General features: G+C 46.5%; 1 protein-coding gene across 1 annotated transcript in view; it reads left to right on the top strand.

The window, feature by feature from the left end:
• Positions 1–15932, top strand: part of LOC136638587 (zinc finger protein 585A-like) — a 904673-nt gene that overhangs the window by 495599 nt on the left and 393142 nt on the right. The window lies entirely within an intron of this gene.

Consider the following 15932-nt stretch of genomic DNA (forward strand, 5'->3'; position numbering starts at 1 on the left):
TGCTTCTGACACTTGCTTCAGACTTCAGGAAATTGAAAGGTCAGGAGAAAGAAAGGTCCCTTGGATGTGAGCCCAATGCCACAATCTGAAGCATGTTTACTCAAAAACAAGTCCCATTGTGTTTAGTGGGAGAAGTGTGCAGGAGCTCCAGGGCTCAGTTCCAGGCCACGCATCATGTGACATTTGGAACTGCAAAGTTCTCCTTTGTAGGAATATGTTAGAAAAACCTCTACTAGGGAAAGTTGGGTGTTTCTATTTTCTATAGGAACATTATGAAAACTTACACTGGCTAGAACATACAAGTACATTATCTTTTGCACTCTCTCCCCATGAACAATTAGACATGGCGTAAATATCTCAGAGCACAATCCTACCCGTAAGCTGGGCTGATGCAGTGGCCACTGCACTGGTGGAGGGTGTCGCAAACATGCCATAAAGCACAGCATGACACCGGACAAGTAAGCAGCAGTGGTAGAGCAGTATGCACTGTCCTGCCAGTGATGCATTCTAAGCGCCCAGCTGCTGGTGTGGGCAGGCAAGGCACAGGGGTGTGGGGAGGGTGGGGAGAAGGGTGTTTCTGGATGGGGGAGCATGGAACAGGGGTGCATCATGCACAGGAGGAGGCAGTATCAGCAGAGGCTTCCTCTGCCATATCCTACCCCCCTTCCCAAGCAAGGCAGCGCTCCGCAGGGAGGGACTTCTGCCAGTTATATAGTTGACAGAGAACCAAGTAAGCCCACTGGGCAGGCTGGCACATTACTTGGCGTAAGGGAAAAAATACCCCCTTGCCCAAGGAGACCTCCAGCCTGCTCCTGATGAGCACTGGTTACAGTGGAGACCATGCAGCCCCACTGCACCAGCACTCATTAGGATTTGACTGTCAGGAGACGTTGAAATACTTTAAACAAGAAAATCTGTCTTGTGCCAAAATGTCCTAAGAGGTCACACCCTGACCTGCATCCCATCCCATCCCAGTCCCTCATCAACTTTTCTCTTGCCTTCATACTGGTGCGTCAAGTCCTTGGCGAGGCATTCCCAGTTTGGGCCACCATTTCAGTGGGTTTACCAATATCAAGAGGCCCACATTTTATATCTTAGCAATATGCGTGTCACACAACCCGGGGAACATGTTGAATGTCGCTGTTCAAGAAAGATTGCCAACTGGCATTGTTACCTTTATCCACACAGGGAACAGCAAATATCCTCTTAAGATAGTCTAAACGTGGCCTTTGTACTGTGTCACTGAACACAAAGGTCACACTGGATTTACTCATTTCAGTGATATGTCAAAGTAATCTGGTTTACTGCAGCTAATGTGCTTTTTTCAAGTGCTTTTACACTTGGCCAATCCTTCTGTATGAGTATTGACAAAAGGCAATTTCCCTGTGACAGAGGTGCAACTTACTAGGAAAGGAGAGACAATAAATGCATTCCCTATTACAACCAAAGGATATCGGAGACTAGTTATTTGCCTAAACTTTGCCACCAGTTCAAGCATTCAGGCTACCTCTTATTCTTGTTTTCTAAGGAGAAACCCACTCAAATTTCACTGGGGTCTTTCAGGCACATACTTTCATAGCTCACCTCGGAATCATATAATCTGTAAGTCGGTGCTGCCCAATGTTGTTCAAGCATGCCGTGTGTCCAATCCAAAGTGTGAGAGAGAGGTTCACTCCAGTACATACAGCACCCTGGAAGTTTGCATAGTCTTGCCAATAGTTCTTGACCCAGTAAGATGGCAGTGGCTTAAAACAGAGGAGGAAGGCAGGAATGCAGCCTGGTCTCTAACCTATAGGCAGGTGCACCTCATGTTCCAGTCCAGAAGCACCACAAATTCCCATTCCCTGTGGTACAGGTTGGGCACCCACCCAGTGATGTCAGATATGACTGGAGAGTGTTTTGCCCCCCCCCCCTTCCAGGAATGTCAGTGCACAGAGTTGGAGGGTGCAGAGTTTTACAGGGTTGGAGCTAGGGTTGTCACTTTTCTCTGTTGCCTTTTCACTATTTGTACTGTTCCCTCAATGTACAGAGCTGCACAGAAACTTTGTACCGAAACTGACCACTGGGGAAACAACCAAGAGGACTTAGAGAGAAAGTATGAATTGATTTAAATGTCAGTGTAGCTGAGAATGAAGATTTAGGGGCTCCAAAGGTGGGTTTCGGGGAGGGGTGCAAAGAAGGCAGAGCCTTTAAGTGCACCAGGTGAAGCTTCTTCCAACGTTTGTTCACCATAACCCCATACTAGGAAACTTTATCTGGTGAAATTTCTGCACAGTCTGCTGCAGTTAAAGGAACAGGAACTGAACCAGTAGAAAAAGTGGCAACAGGCACTGAGAGCTCATCAATACTAGCCAAGTATTATCTAATAACCTGCAAGGTTATTGGATCATATTAGGAGCTCATAATATGTCCTCAGAGGGAATTTTTAGTAGGAGCTTTTCTCAGGCAGTGTGGTAGCGTGATGCTGCATGCCCAGCAAATCGAGGTTAAATAAAGCCCACTGTTGTGATGACTCAAGAGCTTGCAAACTATCTCGGGCACTTTACTATTTTAATTACTCCTTTTGCTTAGAGCCAACTTTCATAAGCAAATAAGCGTGGCAGGCTGTCAAGCTGGGGGAACGGTTTTTACGAGCCTGTGCTCCTTGTTAAGGCTTTGGATGGGGCTGGGAACGGCAATCATCATAATTGCCAACTGAAGAGAAATCCCAGATCCTGGTGTACTAGAAGGTAATTGACTAAGTCATGATTGCACCCTTCAGACAGTCCTCCCGGTTGTGCTGAGAAAAGAGGCTTTGCATGCATATGGCAAGGAGGAAAAACTGAAAGCAGGCCTTGGGGTACTCCAAGACGAGCCAACTTCCATAGGCATAGGGGCACGCTTCTTCATGGGAGATTAAGTGCCCCATCCCATCCCTCAGAATAGGTGCTAATGCATCTGCACTGGTGGAGCACACACTGCATCCTGCGGTGGGGCAAGGGGGCAATCAGGAGGCCTGCCAGAGGTAAGTAAATATATACTTCTATGCAGGCCCTGATGGACTAATTACTTTCTCAGACCCATACAGGCTATACAGCTGGTGTAAGTTGGAGGAGAGAAAGGGGGAAAGGCAAGCCAAAAAATGGGGGATCGGCTCCATCGTGTGCATTTGCTGCCAAGATCCTCTGCCTCTGGCCCGCTCCCCACCCTTGCCCTCCCCTGTTCCTCCTCAGAACCTCCCTGAACCTTCCCATCCCCAGGCCTGCCACTACCTTACTGGCACCTGCAGAGTCTCCAGGAGCGGCTACTGCATATACTGCACCTCTGTTTGTGGCAGTGGCTCAGAAGCAAGTGACAACAGCCCAGCTTTCATGCCACCAGAAAGTGTCCTGCACCGCTGTATCACAAGTTGCTGTATCTCAAAAAAGACATAGTGGAAATGGAAAAGGTGCAAAAGAGAGCGACGAAGATGATTACTGGGCTGCGGCACCTTCCTTATGAGGAAAGGCTATGGTGTTTGGGCCTCTTCAGCCTAGAAAAGAGGCGCCTGAGGGGGGACATGATTGAGACATACAAAATTATGCAGGGGATGGACAGAGTGGATAGATAGATGCTCTTTACACTCTCAAATAACACCAGAACCAGGGGACATGCACTAAAACTGAGTGTTGGACGGGTTAGAACAGACAAGAGAAAATATTTCTTTACTCAGCGTGTGGTTGGTCTGTGGAACTCCTTGCCACAGGATGTGGTGCTGGCGTCTAGCCCAGACGCCTTTAAAAGGGGATTGGACAAGTTTCTGGAGGAAAAATCCATTATGGGTTACAAGCCATGATGTGCATGTACAACCTCCTGATTTTAGAAATGGGTTATGTCAGAATGCCAGATGCAAGGGAGGGCACCAGGATGAGGTCTCTTGTTATCTGGTGTGCTCCCTGGGGCATTTGGTGGGCCGCTGTGAGATACAGGAAGCTGGACTAGAAGGGCCTATGGCCTGATCCAGTGGGGCTGTTCTTATGTTCTTAAGTTCCAGCAGCGCAGGGCAACCATCGAACTGGGCCCTAATTGTACTAACGACTTATTGTTCATTTAGACAACCATTTGACAGTCAATATCTTGCTTTTCTCTTTTAACATTAGAAATTAAAGCATTTTCAACAAAGCATATTTCTCTACATTACTACGTAATTTTTCCCTTCCAGACTAAGCCCAACTAGAGAATACAGTTTGTCTTCCTTCTCTCACAAGTATATTGTCAGTTTGGGCACTGAAACAGTATCTCCTACTGTGAATGGACAGCCCAATCCTGTCAACAGTGGTCTCCAAACTGGAGACCGGAAAAATTTTCCCCAAGGCGAACAGAATGTATCATTCCACCTGGGAGCCTCTTTTCCATGTCTCCGATCACCCACAATCTTTGCACTGGCCAGCCACATCCATCTAGAAATCTGGGTGCAAAGCCTGGTGGGGAAAGGAACCCAGAAGCAGCTGGCTGGTATGAAGATTGGGGGCAATTGTAGGTGCAGAGAAAAGGCTCCCTGGCAGAATGGTAAGTTCTGTTCACTTGGGGGAAAGATTGCAGTGGGCGCCAGAGTTTGGTACCCACTGATCTATACTATAAGTACTATCTGTCACATCCTCTATTCATGGCATAGCCAATATTGCAGGCTGTGTTGGCCCAAAGCCACCAACACAGCTTTGTGGCTGATATTTGTGTGGATTGTGGACCCCCATGACAAGTGTGTGCATCATGGACCCCCATATTTAAGGTCCTGCATTCTATTACCTTCACCAAACTGGTCACTGCCATTACCTTCTACACCATGGCTTCCTCGCAAGAAAGCTGCTTGAAACATTCACTACCAAGGCTATGCCGTGTCCCTGAAACTACATAGGATCAGGCAAAACTGATGCCATTTTTGGAATCAGCACCCCAAATTCATATCAAACCACTATATATTTTGAAAAAAAGTTTTTTTGACCCTCAGTTTCACAGGACCCTCCTTTTACAGCAATCCTACTTTACAGCAGCATTATTTTACAGCAAACAAAAATATTCAATATATAAACTTTCATGTCATAGAAGGTTCTTTATTAGGAAGATGAAAACGACATGCCTATAAGGTAGTGGAAACGGTGGAAAGCATTTAAGATACTCTTTGCAATAAACTAGTCCTTGATATCTGGATTCTGAATTTTGATATTTTGGTATATGTAAATCATATTTAAATCATAAACTGGAGGAAATAAAAAAAAATCCCCAATACAGTCTATGCAATTACTGCATTTCTTACGATAGAGTCATCTGGTTTCGCATCTTGCATCTATCAGAAGAAAATATTTTATCTCTGAAAGAGTTCTTTGCAGTCTCCTCAGGAAGCTAAAACTGCACTTGAGAGGAAATATTTGGTGTTACCGCCCCATAACAATGTGGTACAGAAGATCCATGGGCCCTGTTGCCTGAGATCTTCCCAAGCCTGAAGCGGTTCATCAACCCCTCTTGCCTGGCAATCCCATCCACTGTCATCTCCACGGCTGCTCCTTCTTTTTGAAAAGGGAAAAGGGGAATAGGGCAGAAAAGGAGTGCAGAGGAGAGAGGAATGGTCGGCTAGATCATCTCCTCTCCTACAGACTTTATCTTCTAATCCATTGCTGTCTTCCTTTTCAAATTGAGGAACAGTGGAAATGGATAGCAAGTAGCAACTGCCTCAGATGTGCACCAGATGGCCTCATGGATGGGTTGGAGCTGGATGTTGTTATAGTCCAGTGTTTCTCAACCAGCGTTAATTGTACCATCAGTGGTACGTGAGGTGGTGCTGAGTGGTATGGAACCCCAGACTCCCATCACCTGGCTGCAAGATCTCCAGCAATGCAACATGATAAGCAGCAGTAGGAGGCTTGGCTTGCCAAGCAGAGCTCCAGTGTGTGCTTTCGCGTACTTGAAAAGCTCTTTCGTCCACCTGAGCCACTTCCTGGTGTTTGTCCTGTTGCATCTGGCCATGACATCATCGGCAGTTACTTCTGGTGGTACTTCCAATTGGTATGCTGCTGATGAAACTGCTGATGAAAGCCCAGACATGCTGGGCAGGTCATGTTGTAAGGATGCCAGACCACCGCATCCCTAAACAGCTCTTCTATGGTGAGCTGTCTCAAGGAAAGCAATCGCAGGGGGGACAAAAGAAGCAAAATAAAGACACACCGAAAGCCTTTCTCAAGTCCCTGGATATTGACACCACCACCTAGGAAATCCTGGCACAAGACTGATCGACATGGCGCATGGTGATCCATCAAGGCTGTCAGACATCTGAAGCCAGAAGGACAACCATAGCACAAGAGAAGCGAGCACTCCGTAAAGCCAGAGCTGCAAATGCTGCAACAGTGGTGCCTACACACGTCTGCCCGACATGTGGCAGAACATTCTGTGCTCGTATCGGCCTTATTAGTCACCTGCGGACACACCGTGGACAGTCCGCAACCCATTAGATGTCAAGGTCTTCTTCAAAAACGATGGACAAACATCATCACTTCTAATTGGTGGTCCACACAAAGTGGTACGGCAGGGGTTGAACATTCAGAAACGCTGACATAGTTGGTTTCTGAGGTGTTCTGGTCAGAACTTTTGTACTGTGTGAATTGAGGATGGGATGTAGATCACATCCAACACTCACCTGCTTGTAGATGAGTATTAAATGATGGGGAAGCTGTCTTGCAGAGATGCTGTTCTGCTATGTCTGATCTTCTCCTTGAAGAACCTTTGCTCAGCTTTCAAGCAGCTCCATAATTCCCTGGATTACATCTGGGTCACACTCCCAACAAGCGTTTACTTTCACAATCCATTCAAATTGAGAGGAAACCTGTCAGCTCACCAGCGGGCATCTGACATTTCACAAACTGGACTTTACCCCTATAAAACTGGTTGTTGTAGGCAATCATGACAAACAACTAGCTTTTCACCTGGTATGTACAGTAAATCCTCAAGACTACTGATACTAAAGCCATAAAGGAAGAGGCTTCACTGCTGTTTACCCACCAACAAACTACACACGTACGCTACAATCTCTCTGTATGGCAGCCCAGCCTGCCAAGAATCAGACTGAATTGACCTAGGAGAAATGTTTGCTCAAACATAAGAGAAACGGGTGATCGGTCACCACCCCATCTGACCCTGGTCCAGCAAAAACCTGTATCAGCACGTTGGGTCTTGAATGGTTCTTCTTTAAAAGGTGAATTACCAGTTTCCTTGGCAGCACATATGAGTCCTATGTTTATTTGTCCCATTTTTTATTGCTCTCAGCTAACATGTTTGTACTTTCCCTCTCTGGGAAAATTTCAATACGAGAAGCGTACGTGGCTTTCTAGATAAACTCGCCTTTCCTTCAGTTGGTGTGCTCAATGATAGGACAGAGTGACACTGGTCCTAAATACTTTTATGACTAACAGCCTGATTCCACACACAGTTGCTCAGAAGTAAGGCCAAAGTAGTTCAGTAAGGCTGCAATCCAATACATGCTTGTCTGGGAGTAAGACTCACTGAACTCAATGGAACTTGGGTATGACTACACATGCACAAAACTGTGCTGTTAGGGCGCAATCCTAACCCCTTATGTCAGTGCTTTCCAGCACTGACATAAGGGCAATACTGCTCTGAGATAAGGGAACAAACATTCCCTTACTTTGAGGAGGCCTCCTTGAGTGACACTCAACTGCAGGATGCAGCACATGTCCCATTGGCACCGCTATGTCAGTGCTGGAAAGCACTGACATAAGGGGTTAGGATTGCGCCCTTAGTCTCACTTCCCAGTAAGCATGCAGAGGGTTGCACCCATCACCCCATACGCAGGATATCATGCTTCAGAGAAGAAGCCTGTTACTAGCATAAGAACTGGTCCATCAAGACAAATGAATTGATCTGCTTACCAAGTGCCACACCAATATAATATCAAGAGATATTGGGTGCAGTCCTAACCAACTTTCCAGCACCAAGGTAAGGGCAACACAGCTCCGAGGTAAGGGAACAAACATTGCCTTACCTTGAGGAAGCCTCCATGACTGTACCCCAACTGCAGGATGCAGCACATGCCCCACTGGCACAGCTATGTCAAAGCTGGAAAGCTGGTTAGGATTTGGGCCATTGTTAGGCAAGCACTGCAGGGATGTGACACTGGAGCACATTTTTAGGATGAGGGTCTTAAACACAAGGAGGCCAAAGTATTTGTTTTCCTGAACTAGGAAGATTCCACAAGGTGACATTTGAGAGCCGCAGCTTGAACCAGTGAATAAGCAGGACATAGTCTGAAGGCATGCAAAGACTTTGCACTGTGAAAGTGAAGCAGCTTTAAGCCTGGACTCAGTCAGGCCTGTATGCCTGTGGCCAACTTGCATGATTATGCTCTCTTTTTTTATTTTTTAGAAGAGATGTTACTCTCTTGCATGCATGTGGGACTCCGCATGGTGTCTGTGTCTCCTTGTGACACAATAGGGCTGGCTTAGAGGCCTGTGCTGCTTCCCAAAGGTCAGATTCCGTCTCCGCACCACCCAGAGTGCATGAGGTAGTGCCAGGGTAGGGCCAGGGTAGGGCGGACTGGTGGGCGGATTGAGCCTGGGAGGAGGGTGGGATTGGAGGCAACAGTCCGCACCACAACCTAACTCCCCTCCCAGCTATCCCAGCATTACACTGGGCTGCTCGGATTTGCACCAGTGATTTCGCTGGCGCATATCTGAGCAGTCCCATAGGGGTTGCTGCTGCATGAAACAAAGTAAGGGGATACGTATCCCTTACCCCCAACTTGCCCTCCAATCACCTCTTAACCTGCACTGGTCACTCTTGTCAGCTTGAGTTCTGAGTGATGCAGAACCAAAGCTTACATGTTGGTTCAGGGAGCAGGTGCAGAGCAATGACTCAGCAGAATCAGCAAGCACCTGGGACAGGCACACCCTGGGTGTGACCAAGCCAAATACTGATTGGCTGAGCTGACTATATGAAGATAGTCAGGAGGAGCCTCAAGTGCAGCAGTAGGGGAGTTGATGGAGTAACTGTGAGACTGCTGCCAGTGACTGAAGAGGCTGGATACTGTATGTATGCGATATTACTGACTTATGGACTGAACCTTTGACTGTGTATTATTGGAACTGATTTGGATTTGTTATACTGGAACTGACTGCTCTCCGTGCTGACTCTTGGACTGTTAAATGACTACTCTATATGTGATATCCCTTGACCAATACAACTGCTGAAAGTACTCTGCTGTAGTTGAAGTGTTGTTCTTGCAACCTGCTCATATTGGGACAAGACTGGGAACCTACACCAATCCTCTTATAATTTTATACAAGCCCCCCTTAAACCTTAACAACTCTGCCTCCTGTTCCAGCACAGGTTAGGATTGGGCTGTCAGTGAAATTGGTAGGCAAGTGATTCAGGACTGGTGGGGGGAGGTGGGTGGGAAGTACTTTTCACAAGAAACATAACTTGTGTGGAATCCACTGTCATGGGATGTGGTGGCAACCACTAGTCTGAATGGCTTTAAAAGGGAGTTAGACAGATTCATGGGGAAGAGTTCCCTCACTGGCTACTGGCCATGAAGGCTGTGTGGAAAGTCCATGTTCAGAGCAATTCACTTCTCCATTGCAGGTTGGAGGGGAGGGTGGCAAAAGCAGAGAAGCTATATTACCTCAATGGGATTATCCTGCTGGAATTCCCAGGGGAATCTGCTGGCCACTGCGAGAACAAAGATGCTAAGCTTGATGGACCTCTAGCCTGTTCTAGTAACGCTCTTTTTGTGTTCCTAGGTATTGCAGAAGTGATAACGCTGACACTATTTGGTCATAGTGATCAGGGACTACATGCGTTCCAATGAATTAATTGTTGTTAATAATAATAACATCTTTATATATCACTTCACAACCACAGCAACAAGAAGTTCACAAAGCAGTGTACAAAGTAAAGCAAATGAAAAAGATGCTTCTCTGTCCCAAAAGAGCTCACAATTGTAAACAAAAGACCAAAAAGACACCAGCAAACATAGCAAAGATGCTCTCCTGGGCTGAATAGGCTATTCACTTGTTATCATACTTGTTATGATTATATCATAGATTGATTTATGATCTAGCATTAATTGATATTTATATATGGGGTTGGGCTCTTCCTTCACCTTCTGTCCTATCTTGTCCATCCCTTCACCCTTCCTTTTCTTCCCTTTCAATTTTACCCTACCTGTTATACATATCAGTTAGTTGATGCTGAGATAGACATGCTTTGCATAAGAGTTGAGAATTGTGCTATTGGTTATTTAACAATGAGGTAAAACGTGCACAGTCCTATTCAGACCAATGGCACGCCGCTGCCAGTCGGACATCCAACATATCCTAAGCCTGTCCAAGCAACGGTATGTCAGCGCAGCGTCAGTATGATGTCAGCATGTCATCCAAGGAGACGGTCACCACATGTGCCCCTCCACAACACTAGCAGCCAGAAAAGTGCCACCAAGGTGAAACGAGCAGCAGGAAGTGCAGGCTCAGCACCAATGAGTGGCCACCACTGGGAGGGTGCCCCCATAATCCTCTAGGACTGAACAACATTGTAACAGACACCACCAACAACCATGAAGAGATGCCCCAAGGACACCATGCACACATACACCCCCCCCCACATGAAACAAACTCACAAGCCCCTCTAGGACTAGGGTTTGAGTCCCTGCAGTAGCATTCACCAGCTGGAAGGAAGTCTTTTGCCAGGGAAAGTACTGGGACGAGCCACAAGTGGAGCTGCAACAGTACTCAAGCAAAGCAGGATGCTGGTAGCTCATTGCACAAAGATGCCAGCTGGGAGCCAGGCACGACAGGTTCGACCACAGCCAAGGGATTTGTCCCATCCAGCAAGGCACTCGCGTTTTGCATGACTGGCCAGAAAACACCCATGCCACGGAAAAAAGAAAGAGGCAGATCTAGAACCTACAGTAGCTGGTTCACAAAGCTGTCCCCTAAGCACACAACCGCAGCAGGAAACAGGCAAAGCACATCCAGCACTTAACAACAGACACACACACCTGGCTGGGAGGCCATAGCTCATAGACCTATCAGAGGGGGAACTGCATGGATCGATCACTGGGCTGGCATGTGACAGAGGCCTTTTGCTGCATCACTGGAACGGCTATCAGTATGCTGTTCCCATGACCTTTTCCTACTGTCCACCATACACCATAGTAGCAGAGAACAGGGGGCTCATGATCATTGGGGAACATTCCCCCCCCCCTTGGATCCCAACAAGGCACAGGGTGAGGATGCTGTGGACACTGAAAGCAAAGAGACCCTCCTCAACCTGAGGCCAGACGAGGTAAGGAACTATTAGGGTGGGTAGAAGGAATCCCTGCCTGCTAACAAAGAGGCTGAAGTGTGATACAGCCTGAGGGTTTTTGGAACTGGATCAGCAACAGAGTGACATCTGAGAAAGAAGCACTCAAGTGGGGTTACCAACCCACTCCTCCCAGCAGGACAATTGTGCCATTGCTAGTTATTCAACAGACAGCCCAGCAAATGGTTACAGTGAGGCCTGGCTGCACCCAGCTCATTCACAATCTGTTGTGATGTTTGCAAAACAACAGGGGTCTGACTAGGAGTAGGTCGGCTACCTCGCTGAGCAGCAACTAGGCTCACACTGAGCACTGAAGGCAGCTGGGCACTGAAGGCAACTGGGCACTGAAGGCAGCTGTAGGCATCCCCTGTGGTCTGCATAGAGTCTTTGCTAATGGGACAGCTTCTTGTGGGGAGCAAGGGGAAACACTAGAGAAAGTAACAAGGACCACAACAGCATATCAGGCACTCCGGTTCTCTGGCTTGAGAACTTATTCCTATCTATGCCATATCCAGCATTGGGAAAATGCCATCATCCAAAAGGGGGTTGGGATATGTCCATGATTTCAGATATGTCCAGTGTCCAAGGAGAAAGGAGATCGGGATATGGCATGCACTGACTCCCTGCTTCCCACTCATGTCCCTCCAAAGTCCTGCCTTGATCTCCTCTGTCTTGGCATCTCCACCAGTGGAGTCATTATTACTAACAGTATTTATACATCTCACTTTTCAACATTAAAAAAAAGTCCACAAAGCCAGGCAAAGATTTACAGGCAAAGTCAAATAATTAAATGGCTCCCTGTCCCAAAAGGGCTCACAATCTTTAAAAAAATATGCAGAACACCAGCAAACATCCCCTAGATAAGATACTGTGCTGGGTGAAGAGGGGCAGCTACTCTCCCCCTGCCGTATATAAGAGGAGCACCACCTGAAAAAGCGATTCTTGTCCAGTTAGCAGGGGATAACTCCCTCCCCTTTGTTTTGCACAAGCATCTGAGCCATGTGAGTGCAGTTTTTTTCTAGTGTTGCACCGGCCTCTGTGGTGCATCTGTTGGCAAGTGAACATCAAAACTGACAGGGCTGTCATTGTCCTGGCATACGTGGAGATACACCCGTGTATCTCGATAGGATTGAGTTGTTAAAGCATTGGGCTTCACCCTACCACATGCTGCCTCCAAATGCACCAGATAAAATCCCCTGCTGGGCATCATTGCACTCCATCTTGCCCTACCCAGCTGTATGGTTAAGAGACCCCTGGGCTAAAACCAGGAACCAACAGCACTGTGCACAGCTGCCCTATGTGGTTAGCCACTGGGCATGGGGCAACCTACTGAGCAATAACGTTTCCCAGGTTCTGGGCCAACCGCCTATCCACACTGGCTACTGGGCTTTCTTCTTTGGGCTAAGACCTTGCCAAGACAACAGTTGTCTCCCAGCCCTGGCTCTACCCTTACATCATAAGCACCACATTTCCACCCCAATGCAGGGTCTCAATATGGCAGCTCTATGCATACTGCTCTGCTCTGGAGAAGATTGGTGATTTCTTAGCAACATCATGGGGCACTCAGTCACCATTCAGAATCATACACAGTCAGCTTCTAAAAAAATAAATAAATGTCAAGCCACTGTTTGTTTCTTCAGATTTTTAACCTAGTGAAGAACAGGTGTGTTTGGACCAAATGTGTTTGAAGGCTCTTCCAGATCAGCTCCATTTTCTATATGGATTATATCTATCTTCTCTAACGTCACTCAGCAGTTCCAGAACAGAGAGTGGAATAGAAATACGCAGAGCTTCTGTGCTTAATGAGAAGTTGTCATGCCTTGAGATAGAGCAAGAACAATTCAGACTTCCGCCTCCACTTAAAGGGAGGCCGCAAAACCATTCCTAACACTATTCACAACTCCCATCCATCTGCTCTTTTTCACTTGGCCCTTTATGATGAGTCAGAAACTTGGCTATTCTAAAACAGAGTAACTGCTCCTCTGGCACCAGACTCAGGTCGACAAGGCTAATACACTCCAACCTGCTTGTTGACAATGCGCCTACAAACCACTTGTTTGTTCTGGAGCTGTTCCTTGCATCTGGCAAGCTTGCTCTCAAGTAGACATGAAATCCAAATATTTAGTCCTCTGGGAAGGTATGGGGGAAATATATTAGTGGGGACAGGCAGCTTGAGGAGACTCTCCCACACCAGCCCCGATTTAGAGTGTTGAGTTTACTTTCCCCTTCAAGGAGAGAAAGAAATCCCAGCTGAAGAGAGATAGGACTGTTTCCAAGAAGGAAGAACTCTCCAAGACCAAGTCAGTTAATTATCTGCCACAGGAATTTTTCAGACTGTTCAAATTCTGTCCCCAGCCTTGGGTAAGATGCTATTCAACATGTATGGGGATTCCCTGGGTTGCTTTGAACTTAAAGCAATAAGAGCTAGGATGGTATAGTGGTTCAGGAATTGGACTTAGACCTGGATGATCCAGGTTCAAATCCCTGCTCAGCCGTAAAGTTTCCTGGGTGACATTGGGCCAGTCACTATCTCTCAGGGTCACCTACCTTACAGGGTTGTTGTGAGGAAGGAAGGAACTATGTACACCACCACCCTGAGTGCCTTTGACGGAGTACAGTATACAAGCGTGAAAAAATAAAATGAAGGTAGTCTGATTGCGATTCCCTACTGCCAATGTGAAAACTGCCACAGAAAGTGACCCAAAGCAGTAGCAAGTTCGAGATTATGATTCTCAGATACGCAAGAAAATAATGCAATATGGACTGATGACTGCAGATCTAAACCAATTGCTTGAGCCTCATTGGACAAGGGTTCCAATCTGCATTATACTGCTTGAGAAAGACTCTACGCATTTGAATGGGGAACATGATGCCCAGTCAAACCATTTGTGAAAAGTAAAAGGGATGCCATGAGCAGCCATTGACTCTAACAAGGCAAATGATGCATATCTCTTTTCCTTGTGCATGTCTCAAGTAAGTGATGGAGAAAAGAGGAACAATCCACAAAGATATAAGCTTTGGATTCAAACTCCTGTGAGCACAAGAGGGGCATAATTCTCCCTTCCCTCTCCAAACCTCCCCTCCCACTGCACCTGAGGCTTGCGGATTCCTCAGAAGGAAGACATTGCAAGGCACAGGTTCTTGGAGAGGGAAGAAGGAATTCCTCTACGCTTATGTCCCCTGCATGAACAAGAGACCGTGTTCATACAAGACAGGGTTTGGATCCAATCCAAAGTAGATCATGCACATTCCTACTGAATACAGCAGTTCAATTCACAAAACAATCAGGCCAAACTGATATCACTTGGACAAGATCTGTTTAAATCTATGCCTTTCAGTTTAGCAATGGTACACATCAAGATACTCAAGGCAATGAATTAGTTTCTGTGGAGAGGTTTGTATTCAGTAGTAGGAAATTTTATTCAGTGACTAAAGCATTGTTGGACTACCAATATCCAGCACTAAAGTCCAGTAATTGGGTCAAGTGTCCACTGTGCAACACGGTGGCCCCATCCCTGGGTTCTCCAAGGTCACACAATAGTCAATAAATTCAGAAAAAAAGTACACACCCCAAATTTCCTTGAAATGTCACATAAAGCTTGTTTAAAACCAGGAAACTCTACATGCAGAAAGGATCCTTGTATAATGAAAAATCTGTCAGATTTAGCTGAGGGCAAGCAATATCACGATAATCTTGTGGATCTTTGCTTTGCTAAATCAAACCTGCTCTCGTGTACTCCTGCAGAGCGAACTGCACAAACACTGGGGTTTATCAGAACTCAAACACAAGCAAGGCTGCCAAACCAAAGAGGATAACATGAGTTCAGTATTATTTTGCCCTCCTTGAAGGAACAGAATTCCATGATCAAGCCTCCTAGATAGCTACAATTATTAAATAAGGGCGGGTCCCAGCTCTCCGCTGCAATTCTGTGGTGGGCTTTTGCCTGCTCATGCTTACGCAGTGGAAAAAGAAGAACTTGAGCAGATGCCAGGGGATTGGGAGTTCACATTTTTATAGCAGGCCATTGAAGAAAAAAGAACCTAGTTTAAGAAGGGAAATTTTTAAAAATTGTTCCAAATTTTTTTTTTTTGGGGGGGGGGGGGGGAATCCAACCAGGATACAGACACATTAATATTATATTTAAGGCTTTGACATTATGCCTTCCTCCTCGCTCCCTACTGAAATGAGATCCAAGCTCATGCAACTACGTCCCTTCCCTTTGTTGCCTCCTCGCTGCTGTATTTGGAATGCAAGCTCCTCAGGGCAGAGAAGGATCTTTTTTCTTGCTTCAGTTGATTCTATAGAGCAGGGGTCTCTAAACTTTTCAGCTAAAGGGCCACATCAAAATTTGGCATGGTGTTGAGGGCTGGGGAAAAAATTAAATATAGAATTTAAATAAATACATTAGAGATGGAACTTAGATGAATGATTGAAATGAATGAATGGGCTCAAATGTCCAGGATTTCTCCAAGCACCAACACAGCCCAAGAAATAAAGCACACACACTTGAATGGACCCCCATTCCCCCACTCCAACTCTGGTTGTGTTTGGTCAACTGGGTCAGAGGCTCTCAGGGGATCAGAGGCAGTCTGTGGGCCAGATAGAG

Source organism: Tiliqua scincoides, chromosome 2 (genome assembly GCF_035046505.1).
Source record: "Tiliqua scincoides isolate rTilSci1 chromosome 2, rTilSci1.hap2, whole genome shotgun sequence".
NCBI classification, from domain to species: Eukaryota; Metazoa; Chordata; class Lepidosauria; order Squamata; family Scincidae; genus Tiliqua; species Tiliqua scincoides.